This window comes from Acomys russatus, chromosome 8 (genome assembly GCF_903995435.1).
Source record: "Acomys russatus chromosome 8, mAcoRus1.1, whole genome shotgun sequence".
NCBI classification, from domain to species: Eukaryota; Metazoa; Chordata; class Mammalia; order Rodentia; family Muridae; genus Acomys; species Acomys russatus.
In genome coordinates this window covers 3,227,242-3,255,088 of record NC_067144.1, presented here as the reverse complement: position 1 = coordinate 3,255,088, position 27,847 = coordinate 3,227,242, and the positions used below count along the sequence as shown (strand labels likewise).

The following is a 27,847-nucleotide window of genomic DNA, read 5'->3' as shown; positions in this document are numbered from 1 at the left end:
AACTGGGGACCAAGCAATCAAACGTATGAGCCTCTGGGGACCATTCTCATTCAAACTCTCAACTGGAGGCATCCACCCATCTGCTAGAATGTTCCTAGTGTAATCCACAACTCTTTGTTGGTTTGAGTGTACATTTTCACTTATGGAAGAGAACCAATCAAATTCCGCAGCTGTTTGGTTCTTAGCTTAAACTCACTGGGGCCTCCACTCAGCACTTTGAAGGGCTCTAGATAAAACTGAAAGAAAAGCCCACAACCTTCCTGGAGTCAGACGCTTCCTTTTTCAATGAGACGGCTGAGATTCCCTGTAATATCTGGAGTAATGGCTCCCCACAACGCCACCTGACATCCACCCTGACAGTGCTTAGGTTACTGCGCGCTTATATCGCTACAAAGGCACAGAGGCCCTGACTCCCAGACGTGTCTCCCAGGAATTCCAGTTCCTCTACTTTTGCAGGCAGGAAGCAAAACTAGTTCTGAGGAAGGGGACTCCAATAGTTCCAAGGGGCAGATGGGTGTCACTCTTATTTAATTTACTGACGTATTCTACCCACTCCAGCCAGCACTCATTTCCCTATGGCATTTCAACCTCAACAAGCTTTTCTTACATTTTTAATTTCTATCACGTGTCTTTGTTGTTGTTGTTGTTATGCCTAGGAATCTCTGGCTTATAAAATGTTTACAGGAGAAAACTAGATACATGTCAGATTGAATACTTCATGTGGAGGGTTTTTTAGTGATGTAATCAACCACGTTTCCCCATAATTAGACTAAAAGCAGTTATTTTTAAATCCTAATTTCAAAGTATCTCCTTGTGATAAGAGTGTCCATTTTCTCTGAGCCCCATTGTCAGCACCTTTTTTGGTGTGTGTGTATGTGTGTGTGTGTAATCCCTCCTGTATGTGTGGGCCTCTGGGATCCCCAGTGAGCCCTTTGAGTTCAGGGAAGTGTCCCCTCCTGTACCTCACTCTAGGGTCTTGCTCCATCACGCTGAGCCCACAGGAGCAGCACAGATGGCTGATGGGACTGAATCTCCACTCCAACATCTCTCTCTTCTCCCGACTTCTGTCGGGCTGGGTCGGGGTCAGAGCAGCAGCTTTGGGGCCAATTGTGTTGAGCTTGGGCTTTCTGCCTTATGTCTGTGCTAGGCTGGCAGAGCTCAGGGCATTACTTGAGCTCACGTTAAAATGAGACACAAGGCTGCGGGGAAGCACTTCTCCTAGGATTGTGTTTCTCTTAGGTTGGCACTCTTCATGGCCTCTGCAGGAGTGGGTCCTGGCCCAGAGGAAAATGGTCTCTATGGGCAGCACGTTCTGGACAGGGCTTCTGAGGCTAGGATTCGTCTCTCTGTGCTCACCCAGGAAACATAATGCTTAGGGTTTGGGGTTTTCATGGATTTGTGCCTGGAGGCAGCTTTGCTTGCTATGAATCTGGGCCCTAGAATAGAAATTAGGGATTTCTGTGGTAGTGGTGGTGGTGGTGGTGGTGGTGGTAAAGGCTTCAGAACTAAAAGATGGAACAACATTGCCCCCAAACTCTCTCTCTCTCTCTCTCTCTCTCTCTCTCTCTGTGTGTGTGTGTGTGTGTGTAGGATCCTCTGATTGTCACTCACGTAGGGGTCAGTTTTGAGGCCGCCTCCTTCCCCTAGCAGCAGGTGTAGGGCTCAAGGCCATTGTCAATTCTACTGTGCTGCTGGCTGATCCAAGCAAACACTGAGCTCAGATTATGAGGCTATCTCTCTCCATCCAGGCTCACTAGTGCTGCTAAAAGTGCCAACCTCAAGGGAGCCAGGCTCGCCTAGGTCAGTATTCAGCCTCATAGGGCATTGCTGAGTCAGCTTAAGCCTGCGGAGATACGGAGCATGCGGTTAGCAGCTGCAGACCCAGGGGCAATGGGAGAGGGTTCTTGGAGGGAACAGAAAAGGCTGGCTAGGTGCTGCCATGCACAGCTGAGGTGGCATGTGTGAGTGAAAAACTCAAGTCATACTCAGATTATGCTGCCTGGGACAGAGGCAGAGCCAGAGTTCGAGTGAGGACAAGACCCACCGCTGAAGAGTCCGCCTGAGGTGGAGCTTCGTGGGGCTTCCTGTTGTGTTAAAACCCCACTTGTGGGCTAGGCTCTGTGCCCAGGGCTAAGGAGAAAAATACTTCACATTTGGCATGGAGCAGCATAGACTCCTGGCAGGCAGCAGGAAGATAGCCATGCCTGAAGCCAGGCTGCCACAGTGTGGGGAGGGGGGGGGGACCAGAAGGACTCGGGCAGGAGGAAAAGGACTGGAGTCTGCAGGAAACACCAGGAGGAGAGACTGGGAAGGCAGAGCAAGGTCCACTGGGGGATCCCAACTTCAGATGCTGTCTGGGGAGTAAGCCACACCACAGTGGGGTGCCACTGAGGGCAGGAGCAGTGATGAGTAGTGAGTGTTGGAGGATGGTCTGATGTATTTTGATGCTAATTACTGCTTGCTGTCTGTGTGACCCACCTTTTGCTTAATAAAATGCCATCCCACCTGGGCAGGGCAGAGGAGATAGGTGGGGGCTAGTAAAGAGAGGAATTCTAAAAAAACAAAAAAACAAAACAAACAAACAAAAACTGCCTAGAGGAAAAAGGAGAGAGACCTAAAGGGAAGAGAGGAAGGCTGCCATGGGTTAGCTGGAGGAGAAGCACATGGCTGGTGTGGATGAAGAATTTGGCCCAGATGAAGAACACGAGCAAGTATATGGGATTATAGATGGAAAGTAGCTTGATAGAAGTTATTAGAAGCAGATGGCATGGGATTGGGGCAGGGATCCCATGCCCATCCACCTGTGGGAGGTAGTTTAGAGGATTGATATCTGCCATGCCCCAGGTTAACTAAGGCTATTTAAAAATATAAGAAGTGTCATTGTCTTAATTGATCGCTAGCCAGGCCTACTGATAATACATGTAATTATAAAAACAATGTTTGAGGAGGGAGGGGTTCTCTGAGAGGAAAAGGAGCTTACACACAGGAATAGAGGACTCTGTCTTGAAGACTTCATGGCAGAGCAGAAGGTAAGACCAGCACCTGTGGCCACTGCCGCCACCATCACTGCTGCCACTGCTGCCGCTGCTGAGGCTGAGGCTCTGGAGTGCAAAGAGCCTGACTTCTCCTCCTTCTCCTCACTCCTAGGCCTCCAGGTGTCTTCAATGGGGGTGGGAGTAAGGAACAGGTGAGGGCAGAGTTGGCCCAGTGATCCAGGGGTACAGGGGGTGCAAGCTACCTCTCTCCCTTGATAAAGGGAAGGAAACAGAAGCCAGTGAAGTGACAGGGCCTAGGGTTAGGAATATGCACAGAGACGTAGCTCTGAGAGAGGAAGGTGGCCAGGGGAGCCATACTTTGTCTCAAGACACAGGACACCCTGAGGCAGCCACTACAGTGGGTCCCAGGAGACTCCTCTGCCCAAGGGTACTGCTTCCTTCTGTCTGTTGCCCTTTCCTGCTGGGCATAGAAGGCAGCAAGTGGAGGCGCCACCCCTCAGAACAGAAAGGGGTCTGGGTGTCACAGAAGCACTTGTGGCCTCAGAGTCACCTGTCTCTCCCTGTCTTTGTACCTTGCTGGATGGTGAGGGCGCAGCTGCAGGGGGTGGAAGCAGCCTCTTGGGGGGTCCCCTCACCCATTCGGCAGCCGGGGCACCTTGTGCATTTGCACCTTAGAACTGTGTTGCAGGTGCCTGTGTCTTCCATCTGTCCTATGATGGTGTCTGCCACCTACACTGCATGCTCCTCTGGGACCTGGCAGAAGATGAAAGGGACACTGGGGCCATTGAAGCTCACTTTCTTCCACCGCCACACCATCTGTAGGAGAAACATATTTATGTGTTGATCTCAAGTGTGGGATGTGGAATAGACTTGGGAGAGAGCAGGACGTTTTTTCCACTTAGAAGTCGAACCACTTCGTGGAGGTGCTTTGATGTTGCCAGCTGAAAACATCCTAGTAGAGATTCTGAGAGGAGATATATGTAAGAGCCCAAACAAGAGGAGAGAGAGAGAGAGAGAGAGAGAGAGAGAGAGAGAGAGAGAGAGAGAGAGAGAGAGAGAGAGAGAGAGAGAGAGAGAGGGAGGGAGAGAACACTTGGTTTTTGGCTGTTCGACCCTGCACTTCAAGAGGCTCTGAAAGAGAACTGCTCCAGGGAAGGCTTCAGAGGCTTTGGGCTCCGGTTGAGGCTCCTGCTTCTGGCTGCTCCAGGCCAGCGATTTTCAGCTGGCTGCTTTCCAATTCCTGCTTCAGCCTTTCTGCATGGGCCTCGGCTTCCCGGGATGCTGCCTTCAAATTCTGGATTTCTAGACCCTGCTTACTTCTCTGCTCTTGTAACAGGAATACTCCCTCTGATTTTTTTTTTTTAGTCAGCTCACTTGCCGTAGACCTAACTTTCAATTCCAGCTCCTCTTTCTCAAACTCCATTTCTTTCAACTGGGCCTCAATCTGGGCAACAGAAACAGGAGCCTGGAGAGGGGCTGTCTCTCTGGGGTGAGGAGGACGAGCTGCACGTAACCGGGGCTCTGAAGCAGGCTGGATGGGCTGCTGTTCTGCATTGTCCAGAGAAACTCCTAATCCTTGAGCCGGAAGAGCAGGTTCCTGCTGGTCAGCGCCTGGGAGCCATCTGTCTACAGACTCCTGGGCTCACATCTGGGCTCACATCTGGCGCTGCAGTAGCTGGTCCCCAATTTTTCATTTTCCTTCCTCTGCTCATCAAGCTGCTCCTGGAGGCGATGGCAAGCAGCCTTCTGCTCCCCTCGAGCGCGTCCTGGAGATGTTTCTCTTTCTCTTGCGTCTTTTTAAAAAACCACTTTACAGGAAGTAAAGGCTTCTGGAAGCTTCTTTTGAAGTTGTTCCTTTTCTTTTTCAGGGTCTAGTATCTTTCCCTCCAACTGTGGCTTCCAGTGTTCCCCCGCCGCCATCTTCACTGGGCGGGCTGCTCACCACCGTTTCTTTTACCGGCGCTGCAGAGCTTCATCCCCAGCATCCTTGGCACCTGTGGTTAATTTCTCAATAGTTGCTTGGTTTTCAGTGATCTCTGTTTTAAAGAAACTTCTTTTTTCTCGCTACTTAGAAGCCCCACATTTTTCTGGGTCACCTTTGTTCTGTCTTCCTCTAGCTTTCTCCTCTCACTCTCCCTGAGCGGAGTCTCTCTCCCAGGCTCCTCTCTCACCTTGGCTAACTCTTCCTCCAGCGCGCCAGCTCTCTGGAGTAGCTGCTTTCTGCTAGTCAGCGCTGCCTGGAGCTTCCGCCCCTTCGTCTGCTCGCTTTCTTTCTTCAGGCGCTCCAGCCCAGCGGAAGTACAGAGCTTGAACAGAGCCATGTCCTCACTCCAGAATGACAGGGATCGATTACTGAAGGAGTCGAAGAACCTGCAACAGCAGTACCTGCAGATGAATCGACTGTGGTCTGGGACTGGGAGAGCCACAGGACTCCGCAGCACGTGCTCACGGAGCAGATCCACAGCCTGAGCATAGAAGCCAGATCTAAGGAGGCAAAGATGGAAGCTTTGCAGAGAGAGCTGGACGATGGGCAGCTGCGGTTCTCCGAGCAGGGCACCCAGATAAAAAGCCTGCAGAGCCAGCTGCAAAGAAGGAGGAAAATGGAGTGTTAGCAGGGGCAGAGCGTGTGAAGGACATCTCCAATGAGATGGAAGGACTGTCGCAAGCTCTGTCACAGAAGGAACTAGAAATAGCCAGGATGAGCCAACTCTTGCTAGAGAAAAGGAGAGACGTGGAGACACTCCAGCAAACCATCCAGGAGAAGGACCAGCAAGTGACAGAACTTAGCTTCAGTGTGACAGAGAAGATGGTTCTGCTTAAAGAAGAGAAGTTCTCTCTTGGCGTTGAAATTAAGACTCTGAAGGAGCAAAGAAAGACCAGGTAGAAGATCACAAAGTTGTTTCCAGCCTTATACATAGTCACAATGAGTTGAGGCGGGGGTGGGGGGGTATGGGGGCGTGGAGGGGGGCTGGTGAGCACAGAGAGGCTTCTGCAGGGCAGGAGATGATCTCCCTCATTCTGTAGACTGGCCATGGCCTTGGAAAAGGACTGCATTAGGTTTTGAAGCTCTTCTAGCTGTGAAGATGAGTAAAGCAATTGCTCATCTTTGGACATGAGCTGCTGGTTCAGTTTCTCAAGGTGGGACAAACCGTTCTCAGCGGATATTCCTCAAAAAATTGGCAGAAGATGAAAGGGACACTGGGGCCATTGAAGCTGACTTCCTTCCTTCCATCCACCACCACCCACCACTATTGTTGTGGTGGTTATGACTGTGGAAATCGAAGCCAGGGCAGAGCTGTGCTCCTCTACGGAGCTGTGTCCCCAGCCTCGCTTGCAGATGGGGGAATCGAAATCGAAGCTGGGGCAGGGCAGGGCAGGGCTCCACTGTGGAGCGGTGTCCCCAGCCTCGCTCATAGATGGGATGAGGCTGGGCTTTATCTGTAGCAGCAGGAAACCTTGGGTGGAGCCCAGTTCATCGAGTTGTGCTTCCTGAGTCTGGGAGCTCACAGGTGAGGTCGCGGGGTCCTTGTGTGAAGTCTGTGGATATTGCATTAACCCAGTGGACTCTTTGTTTTTTAAGGCCCCATGCCTGTGCTTCCACAGAAGATCCCCAGCAGTAATGTCCCCGGCACTGATACAAGCCAGGACAGAGGGCAGCATGTGTTAACTTGGCACATACTATGCACCATGCAGACAAAGCAGGGGGTGGAGATGGCTCAGAGGTTAAGAGCACTGACTGCTCTTCCAGAGGCCCTGATTTCAATTCTCAGCAACCACATGGTGGCTCACAACCATCTATAATGGGATCTGATGCCCTCTTCTGGCCTGCAGACGTATATGCAGACAGAACACTGTATATATAAAACACGTCTTTAAAAAAAAAAGGCAAGAGAAAGAAGAGCTGGGGTGTGGCTGCTTCAGAAACTTCTAGGCTGCACTTGTATTTAGGATATTTTCCTCTAATGTGTTTAGTTTGCAGACCAAGTTTTAAAGCAACTTAGTAGGAAGCAATTTCTTTAGTATAAAAACACCCAACATTGAATACCGAACAAATGCATCCATAGGACAGAACCTGTCTCTAGGCAACTGAACCATTACCTAGTATTACTGAGCACAAGAAAAAGGCCTCAGGTGACGCCTGGCATTTGATCTGGGATGTAAGCCAGCTTGCTGCAGTTCCCTTGAGTGTCAGAACCACAGGCCACTGCCCCCACAGACAGCCATGCAAGAATCTGAAACTCTCATCCAGGTACAGGGTCACTGGGTGACACAGAGCTGGGGAAAGGAGCAGCCCACAGGGGAAGGATGCACAAAAATCACATATACAAAAGAGCCTGTATGCTTAGGGCTGTGTGGTGCCCAGTGGGAGAGAATTTGGAAGTAACCCACTGGGCAGGAGAATTTCCGGAGCCTTAGATGACCTGGGAATTGGAAAATACTGGGTCTTGTTGGCACTTGCATAGCTGGCTAGAGATGACAGACGTCAGCCAAGAAGCCATTTATAGGCATCTCCCTAGTATGCAAGCAAAGTCTGAAGGGATGTAAAACTCATCAGGACCTACTAAGGCTTGCGCCAAAAGAAAAGAAAGGTACATGGCAGGCCAGGGTGAGGGTTCAGGTTAGCACAGTGTCTGGCCGGACCACTGTGAGTACAAGAAACCACAACCCACATTGCCCAGAGAGGCCCCATTATTGAGCCTAGGTGTCTACAGATATGGCCACTGTGTGACCCCCCCCCCCCGTGTCCTTTAGGACTTGTGCCCCGCTGTGGATGGACCCAACGGGCAATGAGACGTAGGCCGCACAAGGAGGTGAGGATTTTGCTCCTAGATCCAGGCTCTGAAAATGAAGTGAAAAGTGAATGAGTGGGGTGCGGTTGTCACCTCTGTTCTCTAGAGCCACCACGTGCAGGAAGACTTCAGGAATATCCTCTGGCTCACCCATTCTTGTGAGGTCCTCAAAGCCAGGAGTGATCAGTAAGAAGAGAGAAAGTGTCACTGTAGAGCCTGAAGCAGGTGGATGGCCGTGCCCTGCCCAGGGACCCCAAGCACGCGGAGCACCCATGTGCAAAGCTTGTCCTGTCCCTGGGTCTCTTCCTGGTGGGACAATGCCCCAAACCCAAATCACCTCCCAATAGATGCCCACCAATCAGGCCCGATGCCTCGAGGCTGAGAGCCTGTGCGTCCATGGAAAGGCCAGACTCCCTACCACACCACGGGTGTGCACGGAAATAGGAAAGAGCTTTTATTTCCTCTGGTCCATGCTCCTGCCTCAGTCTCAGAGCAGCAGGTGTGCCCAGCTCCCTCCTCTCCAGAAAATAGTACCCACTGGATCCTACAGAGCTGATGATCTCGGGGCGGGGGGCACGGTTCCCCACTTGCAGTCTCCATTGTCATACATGATCTGATCTTCGCACACACAAACATCAATAGTTATTTGATGATACTTCACCCATGTCTCTTCACCGGTGCAGGTCACAGTGGGGGCTATTGTTTGGTTGTGATCTGTAGCCCAAAGTGGCATGTGCTGGAGACTTGGTCCTTAGTGTGACAGTATTGAGAGGTGGTGAGATCTCGGAGGAGTAGGTCTAGTGGATGGTGGCAAGTCCCTGGAGCACTACTATAAGAAGGGACTAATAGGGCTAGAGAGATGCCTCAGAGGTTAAGAGCTCTGGCTGTTCTTCCAAAGGTCCCGAGTTCAATTCCCAGCATCCGCATGGTGGCTCATAACCATCTATATTGAGATCTGGTGCCCCCTTCTGGCCAATGGTGTATAAATACTAAAGGTGGAGGTGAGTGAAGTTTCTGCTTCTAAACTTGGGGGGAGCAGATTTCTGGGGCCTGCTGGGAACAAGACTTCTAAAATGCAGTTATGTCTGAAAGACTGTAGTGCAAGGCCATTTTTGCTGGCTACAAGCGAGGTCTCTGGAACCAAAGAGAGCACACGGCTCTTCTTAGAATTGAAGGTGTTTATGCCCGGGATGAAATGGAATTCTACTCAGGCAAGAGATGTGCTTATGCGTATAAAGCAAAAACCAACACAGTGACTCCTGGAGGCAAACCAAATCAAACCAGAGTCATCTGGGGAAAAGCAACTCGGGCCCATGGAAGCAGTGGTTTGGCTCGTGCCAAAACCCAGAGCAACCTTCCTGCGAAGGCCACTGGACACAGAATCCGTGTGATGCTATACCATTCCCGGATTTTAAACTAATGAAAAGTAAATAAAAGTGGAAAAAGGAAGGAAGGAAAAAAGAATGAAAAGAGAGAGAGAAGGAGGGAGGAAGGGGAGGGGGGGAGAGGACTAAAAGAATTTTCTGTGAGCCTGACTAGTTCTCACATCTGGCTTCCCTCTCAGAGTTTCCCATCCCCCACCATGATTTCATCCTTTATCCAAGAGGACCTTTTCTAAAGTGCCAATACCATTGCCATGCTCATCAGTCCAGGACGGTGAGCTGAACATGCCTTTACTTATAAAGTGCCCAGCCTTGGGTATTTCGCTACAGTAACAGAAAACAGGCTTAAGACAATGGGTCACACAAGATCACCATATTCTGATGTCTGAGTTCTCAATCCTTCCCTGGGCTCTGTGGACTTGAAGGCCTTCAACACTCACTGAAAACAACCCTAAGTAAAAGATGTGAGCTGGGGCAATATTTTTCTTCCACTGGCCCAACACCTCACACTTAAGACAGACCGCCCTGCAATGCACGCTCAGAGTGTGCTGTGGATGGGACATTCTCTCTGTGTAGTTCAACATGGGCCATGAGCTGCTTCAGATGTGGCTGGTGCGAGCAGGTTCTAAGTGTTTTCATTCTTTAAATGTACCCCAGGTCTCTCTGCTCAGTGGCTGCCACACTGGATAGCAAAGGTCTAGAGACCCAAAGATGAGGAAGATGTGGCCTCCCTCCCCTTTTGTCCCCTTGCAGGGGAGTTGAAGACCAGGTCTAATGTCTCCTTTGTATGTACTCGCTGAGAGTTTGCCTGAGGCCCCGGGGATGTGAGCACTGTGAAGGCAGCACCCAGCCTAGAAATACGGCCAGGATAGCCATGTGTGTGTGCAGATAGCCAGCCGGGCTTCAGTAACCGAGTCTAGCCATGGTCGCAGCAGCAGGAGTGGAGGCTGCAGGCCCACAGCACTGCCTGTCTTCAGGTGTCCACATGTATGTCCCCACCATGGACCAGAGCCTGGGCAGCTCCCACCTGTCACGTGGGGGTCCAGTGGCAGGAGAGGTTGGCATGGCAACCTTGATACATCTGAGAAAGATTCCAGCCTAGGCCAGGCTCTCATCACCACTCATGGGGCCCAAGACAAGCTGCTCAGAACTGAGTTCCACAGTGAGGAGGACCACAGGAGGACGCAGCCCCTGCCCTGACCGTGGCTTGCCAAGCCAGGGCTCCTCTGTTGTGCCTGAGTGAGAAGACACAGACAGCATTTGGTGCTGATGATCCTAAGACGTTGTCAGAGATGCTCCTTGGTGCTGTCTCTCCGGCCACATGAAGGAGCAGGAGGACCACTTAGGCAGGAGAGTAGCACCCCCCATCCCCCACAGTGCTGAGCTTCCCACCCCTGCTCTGCACCTAGCTTGGGCCGTGTACCTCCCGTCAGCTTCCATGTGGCAAACACCTGTCAGCCTTGCCTGCACTGGTGGCAGCTGCCAGGTAACTTTTTAGCAGCTGGCAACGAGTCGAAAATCATCCTGGTTCCAGGCCTGCTAAGGCTTGGACAGCTGGTAACTATTTTCAGACTCATGGCCTGCCAGTTTGAGCTAAGGAAGTGAGCCACCATCTCCTGACCTCCGCGGGTCTGCTGCCACTGCCAGAGTCATGCCTGTTACACAAGGGATGAAAAGGACTTGGGCGCGAAAGATGCTCATCTCTCACCAGGTATTATGAAGACAGCCATGCTGCTCCTTCCAGTGGCCACAGCGTGCTTGTTCTCACTCATGAGTGGCCTAAGTGTGCTTGGCTCACCCTGGAGGATGATGACCTTCCAACTGACTTCAGGCTTGTTAGAGGATTTTTTTTTTTTTTTTTTTTTTTTTTTGTGCGCTGTGCATTGGAGATGCTGATTTCTGTGCCCTGAGATCTGGTTGCTGTCATTTCTGTGAAGACTCTCCTGTATCAATATTGTGGAAACAATGCTCCCCAATTATCTCTGATTGGTTAATAAATAAGCTGATTTAGCCAATAACTGGGCAGAGGAGACAGAAGTCGGGGACTTCTGTTCTCAGGCATGGGGTCTCAGGTAGGGACCAGAGAGGAGAGAGAAGTCCTGACCATAAGAAGGCACAGTGAGGAGCTCACAATGAGGACAGAGCGGAAGGCCAAGGCAGTGGGGATGGCACGTCAAAGGGCCCATGGCTGGGAGGCAGCCAGACCCGCATGCAGGGGTTAGAATAGGTGCACCTCCCACCTCACTGCTCATCATTCAAGTCAGGACGGGAACTCAAGCAGGGCAGGAACCTGGAGGCAGGAGCTGGTGCAGAGGCCATGGAGGGGTGCTGCCTACTGGCTTGCTCCCTATGGCTTGCTCAGCCTGCTTTCCTACAGACCCCAGGAACACCAGCCCAGGGATGGCTTCCATAGTGGGCTGTGCCCTCCCCCATCAATCACTAATTATGAAAATGCTGTACAGGCTTGCCTGCAACCCAGTCTTATGGAGGCATTTTCTCAATTGAGGTTCCTTCCTTTCAGATGACTTTATTAAACTTGTATCAAGTTGACATAAAATTAGCCAACACGGAGAGTCTCCTCCAGAACTTCAGAAAACCTATAGCCTGGAGACTCAAGAGTCTAGGACAATTGCATCTCAAGTGCAGTTTCTGAGTTATATAGTGACATGTTTGAACCTAGGACTCTTTTGTGGAAAAAACACACCAACTGTAGGAACCAGGCCCGACTGGGCTGCCTGCCTGTCTTGCTTTTTCATGTCCTGTTTCTAGCAGCTTCCATGTCTGTGTTTATCTTGGTTAACTAGCCATGTTTACTGCTCTGAGAACACACCCCTCCCTTCCTCGAGATTTTTCCTCCTCTGTGCAATCACCTCTTGAGGGATTTCACCTGGGAGGCGGATTCCTGTTTTGCTGCCTATAAGAAGGCTCTTTGGAACGGACAAGAATAATAAACCGCTGCCGCACTGTTGCTGAGGCTGCTGCTCTCTTAGCACGAAGGACCCGCTGTGTTAGTGTGTGTGTGTGTGTGTGTATGAGTTAAATCCGCAGTCCCTCGCCCTCGACTCGGTACCCGCCACAAGTGGAGGTTCCACCGAGATCAGGGAAGGAAGGGAGGAAGCTGACGGATCGCCTGGGGAAGCTGGCCAGCACCTCAGGAAGGTAGGAAACGGGCATATTGGAAATGGGTGCCGCAAGTTCTTTCAGAGTTCTGGTGGACTAGTGATTAAGGCACTAGGATTAAGTATGAGAGTGTTAAAATGGGTGCCGCAAGTTCATCCACAGTTCTGGTGGATCAAGTAGTGAAATTGTTAGAGAATTAAGGCACCGAGATTAAGCATGAGAGTGTGAAAGATTTTATAAAGACAGTAGAATTGAGTAGTCCTTGGTTTATGGTATCGGGAGAGCTAAATATCCAAGATTGGGATCAGGTGAAGTCTGATCTCCTGAGGACTTTACGAAATGAAGGGTCCAACAGTGTTCCTATCGCTACCTTTTCATTATGGCGTCTTGTTAGAGATGCGCTTAGGAGCGAGGACGAGAATGTAAGAGAGCAGCTAGGAAGTTTGGAACTTACTCTAAATGAAGTGCTCAGTCTGTAGCAAGGAGCAATCTGTAAAATCTTTGGCCCTGTCTGAGATTGCCTCTGATATATCTTCTTCTAATTCTGAAGAGGAAGAGGCAACTTTAACCTCTGAGATACGGGCCCTAAAGAAGAAGTTGAAGGAGTGTAAGATTGAAGGAAAAGAAACTAGAGGAGAGCGGCCCCCGGCGTATAACCCAGATTATCAAAGTCAATTATCTTTGGCAAAGCCTTCTGCTCCCCCTCGGGGATAGTCTTTCCAGTAGTCAAAGTGCCTCACCCAGCTAACCCAGGGCAAATGCAGAGACACCATGAAGCCCTCCAGTTTAAAGACATAAAACAGCTTAAGGAGGCAGTTATGGCCTATGGTCCTCATGCCTCTTTTATGGTTGCCATTTTTGAATCCTTCACAGGACAACTCTTAACACCTAGTGATTGGCAACAAATGTGTAGAGCAGCCCTCAGTGGGGGTGATTATTTATTTTGGCGCAGTGATTATCAAGAACAGTATATTTAGACCGCCGCACGTAATGCAGCAGCTGGGGTTTCACAGAGAAACGTGGATATGCTAGCAGGCATGGGTTTGTATACTGAACTTAGTGCCCAGATACAATATGACCCAGCTGTGTATGCGCAGATTGCAACTTGCACCACGAGGGCTTGGAAGTCCTTGCCCAATAAGGGGGCAGGAGAACAGCTGTCTAAAGTGGTCCAGGGACCCTCGGAGCCCTTCCAGGAATTTGTTGATCGCCTTATGCAATTGGCAGGAAGGATTTTTGGAGATATGGAAGGAGCCATGCCTATTATTAAACAATTGGCCTTTGAAAATGCTAATAAGTATTGTCAGGAAGCCCTTCGGCCTTATAAATATAAAAGTGTGAACGACTATCTGAAAATTTGCCAAAGTATAGATACTACTCACATAATGGGACAAGTAATAGCTTCTGCTGTTCAGGGACGGTCACCTTCTAGGGGAGTCCGGCCGAAAACATGTTTCAGATGTGGCCAGATAGGACACCTTAAGAGAGAATGTACTCGAAGGGAGACTGGACAAGCTCGAGATAGAGTTGATCATACTAATGAGGGAAATGAGCGCTGCTCTAAGACATATAGGCAAGGGAGGCCATTGCAGGGAAATGGGCCCAGGAGGTCGGCTCCGGGCCCTGTCAAGACAGGTGTGCAGAGCATTGCAGACACCTGCCCTTCAAATGATTCAACCTGTGCATTCTATCCCCCAAAGAAACCCATTTTTATCCAAGATCTTACCCGGGGGACAGCAGGCAGCACAGGATTGGACCTCTGTTCCTCCACCAGAGTCATATTAACACCTCAGATGGGCCCCCAGGCCATTGGGACAGGAATTTTTGGTCCATTACCTGATGGCTCATTGGGACTGTTGCTGGGTCGAAGTAGTGCCCTTATGAGAGGTCTTAAAGTTATTCCTGGAGTCATTGATGCTGATACAAGGGGAGAAATAAAAATTATGGTAGAAACTACTAAGGGTATTCTGGTGATTCCCCAAGGAGCCCGTATAGCGCAAATAATCCTAGTACCTCAGTTCCGAACAACCAACCCATTTTTAAAGGAAAAGAGAGATGAGGGAGGGCTCGGCTCTACTGGGCCAGTGGCTTATTGGAGTGCAACCCTTAATGACCGCCCTATGCTTACACTGAAAATTGATAACAGAGACTTTAAAGGCCTACTGGATACGGGAGCGGACACCTCTGTCCTTTCTCTCTCCTATTGGCCTACAGCCTGGCCACTGCAACAAACAAATACCCAATTGCAAGGAGTGGGAACAGCCAACACTCCTTTTCACAGTACTAAGGACTAAGATGTTGACTTGGAAGGATGAGGAGGGACATCAGGGAATATCTCAGCTATATGTCCTCCCTCATATTCCTATTAATTTATGGGGAAGGGATATACTGGAAGGAATGGGGGCTGTATTGACCACACAGCCAGTACAAAGAATGTTAAATCAACAAGAATTTTGTCCAGGACAAGGTTTAGGCAAAAACCTACAGGGTAATAACCGTCCTGTCTCAGACCAAGAGATAACTCTCCGCCACCTTCTAATAAACAGGGGCTAGGGTATTTTCCATAGGGGCCATTGTTGAACAGCTTCCAATTCCCACTGTTCCTATTAACTGGAAAAATGATACCCCAATTTGGGTTGGACAATGGCCCCTGGCTAAAGAGAAGTTGGAGGCTGCCAATATGCTTGTACAAGAGCAGCTTGCTCTAGGTCATATTATACATTCTACATCCCCCTGCAACACACCTATTTTTGTTATCAAAAAGAAATCAGGAAAATGGAGATTGTTACAGGACCTTAGAGCTGTCAATGCTATGATGGTAGTTATGGGGGCCACTCAACCTGCCCTCCCTGTTCCAGTAGCCATTCCTAAGCATTGGCGTATGATTGTAATTGACTTGAAAGATTGTTTCTTTACTATTCCCCTACATCCCAATGATTCACAATGGTTTGCCTTTAGTGTTCCCTCTGTTAATTTGCGAGAACCTTATAAAGATATCAACGGGTAGTATTGCCTCAGGGTATGGCTAATAGTCCCGCCATTTGTCAGAATTATGTGGCATCTGCCATAGGGCCTGTCAGGATGCATTTCCCTGTTGTATATATTATTCATTATATGGATGATATTTTGCTGGCTGCACAGACAGAGGAGGAGGTACTATTTGCCTTAGCTGACTTGCAGGAGATGCTAAAACAGGCTAATTTACAGATCTCACCTGAGAAAATTCAAAAGCAATTTCTTTATCAATATTTAGGTCATCAGCTAGTGCAGAATGGGGTTAAACCTCAAAAGATTACTTTAAGATTGGATTCCCTTTCCACTCTCAATGATTTTCAGAAGCTTCTGGGAGATATTAATTGGATTCATCCCAGTTTAAGAATTACTTCTGGACAGTTAAAACCTGTGTTCAATATTTTGCAAGGAGATCTTGATCCTACTTCTGCCCGACATTTAACACCGGAGGGTTGTACTTGCATAGAACTTCTGCAAAAGGCCCTATCTCAGGTCCATGTGAATTATATAGATTATAACCAACCATTATTGCTATTGATATTCTGCACAGCCCAGGCTCCTGCTGGAGTTTTTTGGCAGACCGGGCCTATCTTGTGGGTGCACTCGCAGGCCTCACCTGCTAGAGTAGTAATTTCCTATCCTCAAGCTGTAATAAGACTATTATTTAAGGCCCAGAAATCCAGCCTGCATATTTTTGGAAAAGAGCCTGATATAGTAATCTCTCTTTTTTCTTCAGCCCAAGTAACGTGGCTTCAAAATAATAACGATGATTGGTCAATTTTTATGTCTTCTACCCTCAGCAAATTTGACAATCATTATCCTCCAAATAAGTTAGTTGAATTTTTAAAAATGCACCTTGTTGTTTTTCCTAAAATTATACAGAAGCAGCCTATTCCTCATGCTAGGGTGGCCTTTACTGATGGAACTTCTAAAGGTACTGCAGCAGTCTTTTCCCGGGAGGTAGTCAAACGAATTACGGTCGCCACCCTTTCTGCTCAGGTGGCAGAATTGCAGGCTGTTCTTTTAGCTCTACAGCTATTTCCTAATACAGCTGTAAACACTTATTCTGATAGTAAATATATGACTCAAATTCTCCCTCCCCTGGAAACATCTGCCTACGTAGCTCCTATTTCTTCGGTACATGGCCTTCTCTTACAGATTCAGGAATCAATTTGGCTGAGACAGGATCCTCTTTTTATTGGACACTTAAGAGCGCACACATCCCTGCCTGGACCTTTGAGTGAGGGAAACAGGATGATGGATGCCCTTACTCAAGAGCCCATAGCTCTGACAGCAATCACAGGGGTGGATAAAGCTCGGCAATTACACCATAAATTCCACCTCGACGCCAGGTCCTCACATAATCGTACTGGTGTTACCAAAGATCAAGCCACCCAAATGGTTACAGACTGCCCATCTTGCGCAGAGTTCCTTCCAATTCTGCAAACTGGGGTCAATCCTAAAGGGCTCCTGCCGAATCATATTTGGCAAATGGATGTAACTCATTTTCCCAGCTTTGGTAAGTTACAATATGTTCATGTGTCTATAGACACATACTCAGGTTTACTTTTTGCTTCAGCTCACTCAGGGGAAAAGATATGAAACGTTTAGGAACATCTGCTCTTGGCCTTCGCCTATATGGGCACTCCCAGGCAAATAAAAACTGATAATGGCCTTGCACATATTAGTGCTGGTCTTGCCAAGTTTCTAGATGACTACGAGATCATTCATAAAACCGGGATTCCATATAATCCCCAGGGACAAGCATTGGTAGAACGTGCACATCGCACCATTAAGGCTTCACTTGCTAAAATAAAGAAGGGGGAGTATGGAGGAAAATCCTCTCTGCATTCTCAATTAGCATATATTTTGTATATTCTCAATTTTTTAACTGTGGACGATTCAGGCTTATCTGCTGCGGATAGACATTAGAGACCTCCCAAGTCACATAAAGGACTGGTTAAATGGAAAGATCTTTCCACTGGTCAATGGAAGGGTCTGGATCCTATACTGGTGTGGGCCTGAGGGTCTGCTTGTGTCTTTCCACAGGACAATGAAGTGCCAATCTGGGTTCCTGGGTGTTATGTGCGTCCTGTTGTTCCACAAGAGTCAGCCCAGCCTACAGGAGACCGTTTGGGCTCTGGTGAAGAGCCCCTCCCCCATCCTGATGCCAGTAGGTCTGAGCAGACCAGTATGGCTGTATTTGAGTAATTGTAGCCTGGGCATGGCTGCTATGCCTGAGGATTTGGAAACATTATGGGGACATTTCATATAAAATATCATAAGTTCAGCTATCTGTGCTGTAGCACCTTTCTTTTTGTTATTACTAATGACTCCCTTGAGGGGGAGACTTTAAGTTGTTCTCTGCAGGCTTGCCATCTAAGAAGTTGCTGGAATGATGAGAAGACTGCTGTGGTGGCACGGACACCTGGAGTGGTTCCCTTTCCTGTGACGCATGACGGCTGGCAAGGCCTGGTGATCTATCATGAAAGGAGAGATTTCAGAATTACTGCTGCTGTTATTGTTAACATTACTGTAGCAGCTGCTGCCGCCACTGCTGTGGACATTGCCATTTCTCAGTCTGTTACTACTGCGCACACGATGGATAAACTCTCAGGAGAGGTGGCCAGTGCATTGGTTACTCAGAATTCTCTAAATTCTATGATACAATTGGCTATCTAAAATCTTAATCAGCAAACAGCTTTATTACAGGAGACTAGAGGTCCACCCATTACGGGGGATGCCTTTATAAAGGGCCTACAGATGTGGGAAGCTTGCTAAAAGGCTGAAGTGATGCTATCGCGCCAGGCATCCTGCTATGTGGCTTAGGAGGTTTTCTGTTCTAGAGCCTCTGCCGCATAAGAACGCAACAGGCATTCAACAGTTCCATGCACAACATGTCCTCGTGCCTTTGGCAGGGGATAGCCCCACTGCCCTGACTTGGCTGAGCCTTGATAAATGAGTATCCAATGACGGGTAAGACCATGGAGGTACCTATCCACCTAAGACAGGAGGGTTTTGAAGCACAAAGCCTTTCCAATGACAGGTAAGATCGGAAACTGTCCTGGCAACCTAAGACAGGAGCCCATTTGTATTTTATATAAAGGGGGGACCTGTAGGAACCAGGCCCGACTGGGCTGCCTGCCTGTCTTGCTGTTTCATGTCCTGTTTCTAGCAGCTTCCATGTCTGTGTTTATCTTGGTTAGCTGGTCATGTTTACTGCTCTGAGAACACACCCCTCCCTTCCTCGAGATTTTTCCTCCTCTGTGCAATCACCTCTTGAGGGATTTCACCTGGGAGGCGGATTCCTGTTTTGCTGCCTATAAGAAGGCCTCTTGGGACTCTGAAGGGGAAGGAGAGTAATAAACCGCTGCCACGGCTGCTGCTGCTGCGGCTGCTGCTCTCTTAGCACAAAGGACCCGCTGTGTTTGTGTGTGTGTGTGTGTGTGTGTGTGTGTGTGTGTGTGTGTATGTGTATGAGTTAAATCTGCAGTCCCTCGCCCTCGATTCGGTACTGCGGTGGCGCGGGCGCCACAACCAACAGCATAATCAAACTTTTCTAAAATAAGCTCAGTGCGGTGGTGCATCTCAGCACTTGGGAGGCAAAGGCAGGTGGATCTCTGTGAGTTTGAGGCCAGCCTGGTCTACAAAGCAAATCAACCAACAACCAACCAACAACCAACCAAAAAAAACAAAAACAAAAGCAACTTTACTAAAATAGAGCACGTTTCAAAAGACTACTTATAGACCGAAGGGCTCGTCTCAGTGGTGGTGGCTTGCCTAGCTTCCCCAAAGGCCTAGGGAGCCTGCAACTCTGAGGTGGAGCTTTGACTTGTGTGCCTAAAACCCTGGAGTAGGATGCAGCTCAGTGCTGAGGGCCTGACTACTATACACAAAGCCCTGTTCTACACCTAACGTCACATAAGTACAAACTTGTGCAACCACTTTGAAAATCAATATGGTGCTTTATCAGAAAATTGGGAATAGTTCTAAGTAGTGGATGTAGATATGTTTTGTTTTCATCCCAAGTGCAGGGTGGGAAATGGATTTGTGTGAGGGTGTGTGGTGTGTGTTTGTTGGAAACAAACACATCTTCCTTGCACTGGCAAAACCGAACACAGGTGCTTGCAGGGACTACCGACTATGGCCACAGCTTTTTGTCTTGAAAGTGAATTTCTACCTCGACCCCCATGCTCATTTACAGCAGGAAGCTGGAATCATAATGGATCTGCATTGAAGCCGCCGAGACTATTGCATAGCATGGACCAGTGAAGGATTCCACAGCACACACTGCCCTCTGTGTCTCAGCTGTCCGCTGCAGTCGCACAGAGGAAATCAGAACAAGGAGCTGCTGTGCTCTGCCCTGGTGTACTTGGTGATACTGTAAAACCAGGTGAGGAACAGTGGTCAAGTAAATGGAACCCAAAGACAAGGATGGAGCAAATCTATGTATCCCAAGAGACACGAGTTCTTCATGGCAGAAATGTGTCTCAGGCTATTTTGCTAGGCATTTTCAAAATATATCTTCAAAGGGAGGGGGGGGAAAAACATACTGCTGAGGAAAATGTTTGCTCCACAGCCTGTAAAGATGCTAGTTTACATCAGTCTCATGTGGCAAACTTCTCTATTTTCTCTTGAAGTTCTACTGTGAAAGAAATTGCCTATCAATGTAGAGACCAAACCAATGCCATTTTGTGTTCAGGGTCTGAGAACTTGACCCTCCCCCACACACACACACACTTCTGGAAGTTTCCAGGGAAAGCGACAAACATACAGCTAGTAAGTGTTCCAAGGAGCTAGTACCTGGGGTTAACTGATCGGAGCCACAGGTCACTATGACCAGAACAAACAAAAAACTCCCCCCTGTAGTCTGGTCCCCTCACATAGCCCTGGTCCTCCAGCCAATCAGCTTAAAGGGTAACTTTCCTGTACCCCTCTAACCTATCATGGAACAGCAAGGTTTGGAAATGGCTTGGAAACCCCTCCCTAACCGCCTCCCTCACCTGTAGTTTTTTTCCTTTAAAAACCCTGTTCCCCTAGCACGAAGGGCCGCCATCTTCCCTCCTCACGAGGTGCCTGACGGTCCAGGCTCTGAGCTTGAAATAAATGAAACCCTGTGTGATTTGCATCTGGCTGATTCCTGGTGGTCTTTGGGGGTTTCACAACTTGGGCATTACATCACCTATGTTACATGCATTCAGAATATCACATCTTTTTTTGCATTTTAATTCTTTTTATTCATTTATCATCTTTTTAAAATTTTTATTTTATTAATTTATTCTTGTTACATCTCAGTGGTTATCCCATCCCTTGTATCCTCCCATTCCTCCCTCCCTCCCATTTTCCCCTTACTCCCCTCCCCTATGACTGTGACTGAGGGGGACTTCCTCTCCCTGTATATGCTCATAGGGTATCAAGTCTCTTCTTGGTACCTGCTATCCTTCCTCTGAGTGCCACCAGGCCTCCCCATCCAGGGGACGTGGTCAAATATGAGGCACCAGAGTACGTGAGAAAGTCATACCCCACTCTCCACTCAACTGTGGAAAATGTCCTGTCCATTGGCTAGATCTGGGTAGGGGCAGAATATCACATCTTAGTACATTTGAAAGAGAACGAAAATGTCAGTGGTAAAGGAAGACAGACAGAGTTGTACAGTGTCACCCTAGGAAATTTGGGGAATTCCCTACCTAGGGACCCCAACTCAGGCAAACCCAGATTTGTGGATTTAATGCTGAGAAGAATTGCAAGAGTATCTAGTAAAGTAATGCAGAATTGTGGGTTTTATTCAGGTATCTTAATATAGTCGTAGGCTATGTTATAAGAAATACAAGAAAGCAGCACCCAGAAGAAAGAAAAAGACACTGAAAGGGTTAGCACGGGCTTTTCAAAGAACAAGAAGTGAGAGTAAATTACAGCCAAGTGTGGTGCCATCTCAATGACCCTCCGTTTTCCTTCCAAAAGGTTGCTAAGAAGCCTTTCCCCCTTTTCTCTTTTGCTAAGAGGCATGTAAAGTAGCTCTGGGGACAGAACTGTAACTGTAGTGAAACCAGATGCCACTAGGGCTGCACAGGGCTTTGGTCCATGCTTCCCTCCCCCCTCCCTCCCCCCACCGCCCCCTGGGAGTGGAGTTGCCTAGAAACGTGCAGCTTCTTGCCTAGGAAGGAAGTGGGGCTTGAAGATGTTGTTGACTGAACCCGAGTCCTTGCTCTGTGGCTAGGAAAGGCCTCGGCTGGATTCCAGAGTGTGTGTGTGAGGGGCCCTTCTCTAGCGTCTCATGGCCCCTCAGATTCTTCCACCTCTTATAGAAGGTTTTTCCTCCCAGTGCCAAGCTCCTGGGATTATGACGCCTGAGACTCAAGATAATTAATTACAGATACCTAGACCATAATAGCTAGGCTCTTCTCTGACTAGCTCATAACTTAAAATAACCCATTATAATAATTTATATTCTGCCACATGGCTAGTTACCTGAGCTTAGGCACCATGCCTCCATCTTCCTCACACTGTGCTGGCTGAATCTCATGCCCCTGGGTCTATCCCAGAATCCCTTCTGCCTTCTGGATGTCCCACTTATATCCTGACTCAGATATATATATATATACATATATATATATATATATATATATATATATATATATATATAGAGAGAGAGAGAGAGAGAGAGAGAGAGCGCATTGGTATTCAGTCTTCTTTAGTGGTGAACCTATCTTTCTGGAATTTTCTTTCTTTCATTTCTTTATTCATTATAATTTATTCATCTTACATCCTGATTGTTGTCCCCTTGTTTGTATCTTCTCATTCCCATCCCCCCTCCCTCCCTCCCTCTTCTGCCCTCTTCCCCTCCCCTAGCCTTCTGGCCACAGCCTATCAGGTCTCATCTGGATAGCCTGCATCCCCTTCCTCTGTGTGCCCATAGGGCCTCCCCACCAAGGGGAAATTATCAAATCATGGTGTCAGAGGCAGTCCCTGTTCTCCCTACAAGCTTGGAGAATGAGGTGACCATTGGCTGTATCGGAACAGAGGGGTCTAAGCTCTCTGTATGCGTTGTCCATGGCTGCTGAATCCCTTTGTGCAGGCCCACCTGGATCCAGATCCGCCAGCCTTGATGGTCTCCCTGTGGGGCTCGTGAACTCTCTGGGTCCTTCAAACCCCCAGTTCTTCCATACAACTCTCAGCAATCCGCCCAGGGTCTGACTGCGAGTCCAGCATCTGTCCCATTCCCATGCTGAGTGGAGTCTCTCAGAGGGCATCTATGTTGGGCTAATAGCCACTTATAAGTGAGCATATCCCATGCGTGTCTTTCTGGAGCTGGGTTACCTCACTCTGGATGATCTTTTCTAGTCCCATCCATTTGCCTGCAGATTTCAAGATTTCCTTGTTCTTAATAGCTGAGTAGTATTCCATTTAGTGTACCACAGTTTCTTTATCCACTCATTTGAGGGACACCCAGGTTGTTTCGATATTCTGGATATTACGAATAAAGCCGCTATGAACATAGTTAACCAAATGTCCTTGTGTGGTAGACCATCTTTTGGGTGTATTCTAGGAGTCATATAGCTGGGTCTTGAGGTAGCCCTATTCCCAGTTTTCTGAGAAAGTGCCAGATTGATTTCCAAAGTGGTTGTACAAGTTTACACTCCCACCAGCAATGGAAGAATGTTCCCCTTTCTCCACATCCTTGCCAGCATGTGCTGTCACTTGAATTTTTTATCTTAGCCGTTCTGGTAGGTGTAGGATGGAATCTCAAAGTCATTTTGATTTGCATTTCCCTGAAGACTAAGGATGTTGAGCATTTCTTTAAGTATTTCTTGGCCATGCAATGTTCCTCTGTTGAGAATTCTCTGTTTAGTTCTGTACCCCATTTTTTGATTGGATTATTTGGTTTGGTGGTGCTTAATTTTATGAGTTCTTTAAATATTTCAGATATTAGCCCTTTGTCAGATTGGTGAAGATCTTTTCCCAGTCTGTAGACTGTTGTTGTTGTTTTTTTTTTTTTTTTTTTTTTTTTGTTTTGGTTTTTTTTTCTGTTGACAGTGTTCTTTGCCTTACAGAAGCTTTTCAGTTTCATGAGGTCCAATTTATTATTTGTTGATCTTAGAGTCTGAGCTATTGATGTTCTGTTCAGAAAGTTATCTCCTGTACCAATGAGTTCAAGGCTCTTGCCCACTTTTTCTTCTAACAGATTTAGTGTGTCTGGTTTTATGTTGAGGTCTTTAATCCACTTGGAATTTAGTTTTGAACAGGGTGATAAATATGGATCTAGTCACATTTTTCTATATGTAGACATCTAGTTAGACCAACACCAATTGTTGAAAATGCTGTCTTTTTTCCATTGTATGGTTTTGGCGTCTTTGTAAAAAATCAAGTGTCCACAGGTGTATGGGTTTATTTCTGGGTTATTGATTTACTTCCATTGATCAACCAGCCTATTTCTATGCCAGTACCATGCTGTTTAATTACTGTTGCTCTATAGTACAACTTGAGAGGAGGGATAGAGATTCCTCCAGAGGATCTTTTATTGTACAGGATTGTTTTAGCTATTCTGGGTTTTTTGTTTTTCCATATGAAGTTGAGAATTGATCTTTCAAGGTCTGTAAAGAATTGTGTAGGTATTTTGGTGGATATTGCATTGAATCAATAGATTGCTTTTGATAAGATGGCCATTTTACTATGTTGATCCTCCTAATCCACGTGCATGGGAGATCTTTCCATCTTTTGATATCTTCAATTTCTTTCTTCAGAGATTTGAAGTTTTTTTTTTCATACAAGTCTTTCACTTGCTTAGTTAGAGATGCACCAAGATACTTTATGTTATTTATGGCTATTATGAATGATGTAGTTTCCATAATTTCTTAGCACACTTGTCATTTGTATACAGGAGAGCTACTGAATTTTTAAAAGTAATGTTGTATCCAGCCATTTTGCTGAAGGTGTTTATGAGCTTCAGGAGTTCTCTGGTAGAATTTTTGGGGTCACTATGTATACTATCTTATCATCTGTGAATAGTGATACTTTGACTTCTTATTTTGAGTTTTTTACCATTTAATTGAAGTTGGCTATCAGCTTGCTGTATATAGCCTTTATTATGTTTAGGAATGTGCTGTGTATCCCTGATTTCTCTAAGATTTTAAACATAAACAGATGTTGGATTTTGTCAAATGCTTTTTTGGCATCTAAGGAAATGATTGTATGTTTTTTCTCTCAGTTTATTTATATGGTGGATGACATTGATAGATTTCTGTATATTGAGCCATCCCCACATGCCTGGGATAAAGCCTACTTGGTCATGGTGAATGATATTTTTAATGTGTACTCACTTTGTGAGCATTTTGTTGAATATTTTTGCTTTAATGTTCATAAGAGAAATTGGTCTGAAATTCTTTCTTTGTTCGGTCTTTGTGTGGTTTAGGTGTCAAGGTGACTGTGGCCTCATAGAATGGGTTTGGTAATGCTATTTCTATTTTGTGGAATAGTTTGAAGAGTATTGGTATTATCTCTTCTTTAATGGTCTGGTAGAATTCTGTGCTGAAACCATCTGGCCCTGGGCTTTTTGTGGGGGGGGGGGCAGTGGTTGGGAGAATTTTGATGACTGCTTCTATTTCCATAGGAGATGTTTAATTTGTTTACCTGATCTTGATTCAACTTTGGTAAGTGGAATCTATCAAGAAAATTGTCTATTTCATTTAGATTTTCAAATTTTGTGGCATATAGGCTTTTGAGGTAAGACATGATGATTCTTCAGATTTCCTTGATATCTGTTGTTATGCCCCACTTTTCATTTCTGATTTTGTTGATTTGAATATTCTCGCTTTGCCTTTTAGTTAGCTTGGCTAGGAGTTTGTTCTCAAAGAACCAGCTCTGGGTTTTGTTGATTTTCTGTTTCTAACATATTGATTTCATCCCTGAGGTCAATTATTTCCAGTCATCTACTCCTCTTGGGTGTGTATGCTTCTTTTTTTTCCCCCCATAGAGCTTTCAGCTGTGCCATTAAGTTGCTTGTATGAGATGTTTCCAATCTCTTTACAAAGGCAGTTAATGCTATGAGCTTTCCTCTTAGCACTGCTTTTTTTGTGTCCCATAAGTTTGGGCATGTTGTTCCTTAATTTTCACTGAATTTTAGGAAGTCCCTAATTTCTTTTTTCATTTCTTCCCTGACCCCTTTATCATTGAGTGGAGCTCAGTTTCCGTATGTGTAAGTTTGTTTTTTGTTATTTCTGCTGTTGTTGAAGTCCAGCTTTATTCCATGTTGGTCTGATAAAATACAAAGTATTATTTCAATCTTCTTGTATCTGGTAAGGCTTACTTTGTGACATACTATATAGTCAATTTTGGAGAAGATTCCATGAGGTACTGAGAAGAACGTATAATCTTTTGTGTTTGGGTGAAAAGTTCTGTAGGTATCTGTTAAGTCCATTTGATTCATAACATCTGTTAGTGTCATTATTTCACACTTTAGCTTTTGTTTCATTAACCTATCCTTTGGTGAGAGTGAGGTGTTGAAGTCTCACACTATTAATGTGTGGGGATTGATGTGTGGTTTAAGCTTTATTAATGTTTATTTTACAAATGTGGGTGCCCTTTTATTTGGGGCATAGATGTTCAGTCCTGTTTACACATCCATTATGTTAGTCTTTGTCTCTTTATTGGAGAGTTGAGACCATTGATGTTGAGAGAGATTAATGACCAGTGACTGTTAGGTCCTTTTATGTTGATGTTGGTTGTCGTAGTGAGTTTGTGTGCTTATCAAATTTTTGTTTTTCTAAAAAGAAGTTATCTATTTTCTGTGTTTTTCTGGGTGTAATTAGCCTCCTTGGATTGGAGTCTTCCCTCTAGTAGCTTCTATAGGGCTGGATTTGTAGATAGGTACTGTTTAAATGTATCGGTTTTTTTTTTAATGGAATATTTTGTTTTCTCCATCTACAGTGGTTGAAAGTTTTGCTAGGTATGGTAGTCTGGACTGGCATCTGTGGTTTTTTAGGGTGTGCGAGACATCTGCCCAGGCCCTTCTGGTTTTTGTGGTGTCTGCTGAAAAGTCAAGTATGATTCTGATATGTTTGCCATTGTATGTTACTTGGCCTTTTTCCCTTTTGATTTTTATGTAGCAGGAGGATTTTCTTTTCTGGTCTACTTTATTTGGTGTTCTCTAGGCCTCTTGTATGTTTATATGCATCTCTTTCTTTAAATTGGCGAAATTTTCTTCTATGATTTTGTTGAAAATATTTTCTGTGCCTTGGAGCTGGGAATCTTCTCTTTCCTCAATTCCTATTATTCTTAGGTTTCTTCTTTTCATGGTGCCCTTGATTTCTCGGATGTTTTGTGTCAAGAATTTTTTTGATTTATCATTTTCTTTGATAGTTGCATCAAATTCTTCTATTGTATCTTTTATACCTGAGATTCTTTCCTCCATCTCTTGTATTCTGTTGATGATACTTACCTCTGCAGTTCCTGTTTTCTTCTCTTAGTTCTCTCTTTCCAGAATTTCCTCAGTTTGTGCTTTTATTATGGTTTCCATTTTCATGTTCAGATTTTGAACCATTTTGTTGATTTCCTTCACCTGATTGTTTGCATTTTCCTCAATTTGATCTAATAATTTGTTCATTTCTTGTCTATAAGTCTCTGTCATGGCCTCTTTAAGGGTCTCAATCTGTTTGACTATATCTTCTTGTATTTCTTTATGGATTTTATTCATTTTCTCTATTATAATCTTCATAAGGAAAGCTTTGAGGTCATTTTCTTGTGTTTCAGTTGTGTTAGAGTGTCAAGGGCTAATTGCATTTGGACAACTGGGTTCTAGAGATGCCATATTACTCTGGCTTTGGATGTTTGTGTTTTTATGATGGCCTTTAGTCATCTTTCCGTCTCTGGCATTGGGTGGTAGTTTCTGGTGTCCTTCACTGGCCATTGAGAGCAGCTTGTAGGTGAATGGCTATAGGTTGAGACCCCTCACCTGTGGGGATCAGGGAACCTTTCTGTTGACCAGTGGGGTGACTGCCATCAGACCTGGGAACATTCTGTGAGCCAGCAAGGCAACCTGAGGTCAGACCCACCCATGCTCCACATTTTGGTGTCCCCCACAGCAAGGAGACCCAGACACTGGTGTTCTGTGGTCCACAGTTCAGTTGGAGTCCCAAAGCACACGTGCTGCAGGCCGCCATCAGGCATATGGCTAGACCTTGGAGACCGTGACTGAGTGTGGGGAAGGCACCTGCGTGGACCCAGGAGCCACCTGTGTTCCAGACAGTGGGGTGTCCTCTGGGCTAGAAGACCCAGACACTGGGGCTTTGTGTACCACAGTTCAGTCTGATATGCAAAGCCCAGGTGCCGTGCACAGCCAGACATGTGGCCAGACTTTGGAATATACACACCAGCCTCCAGGGACCCAGAAACCTGGGTGGCAGGGTCACCTGGCAGGGTGATCTGAGGTCAAAGCCACCTGTGTTCCAGACCATGGGGTCTCCTATGGGCTAGGAGACCCAGACATTGGTGCTTTGTGGGCCACAATTCAGTCTGCGACACAGAGAGCAGGTGCTATGCACCACTAGCAGGT

The 27,847-nt window shown here is 46.7% G+C and overlaps 1 pseudogene; it reads left to right on the top strand.

The window, feature by feature from the left end:
• Positions 1-8,867: 8,867 nt before the first annotated feature.
• On the top strand, positions 8,868-9,206 carry LOC127193218 (60S ribosomal protein L35a-like; annotated as a pseudogene).
• Positions 9,207-27,847: the final 18,641 nt, after the last annotated feature.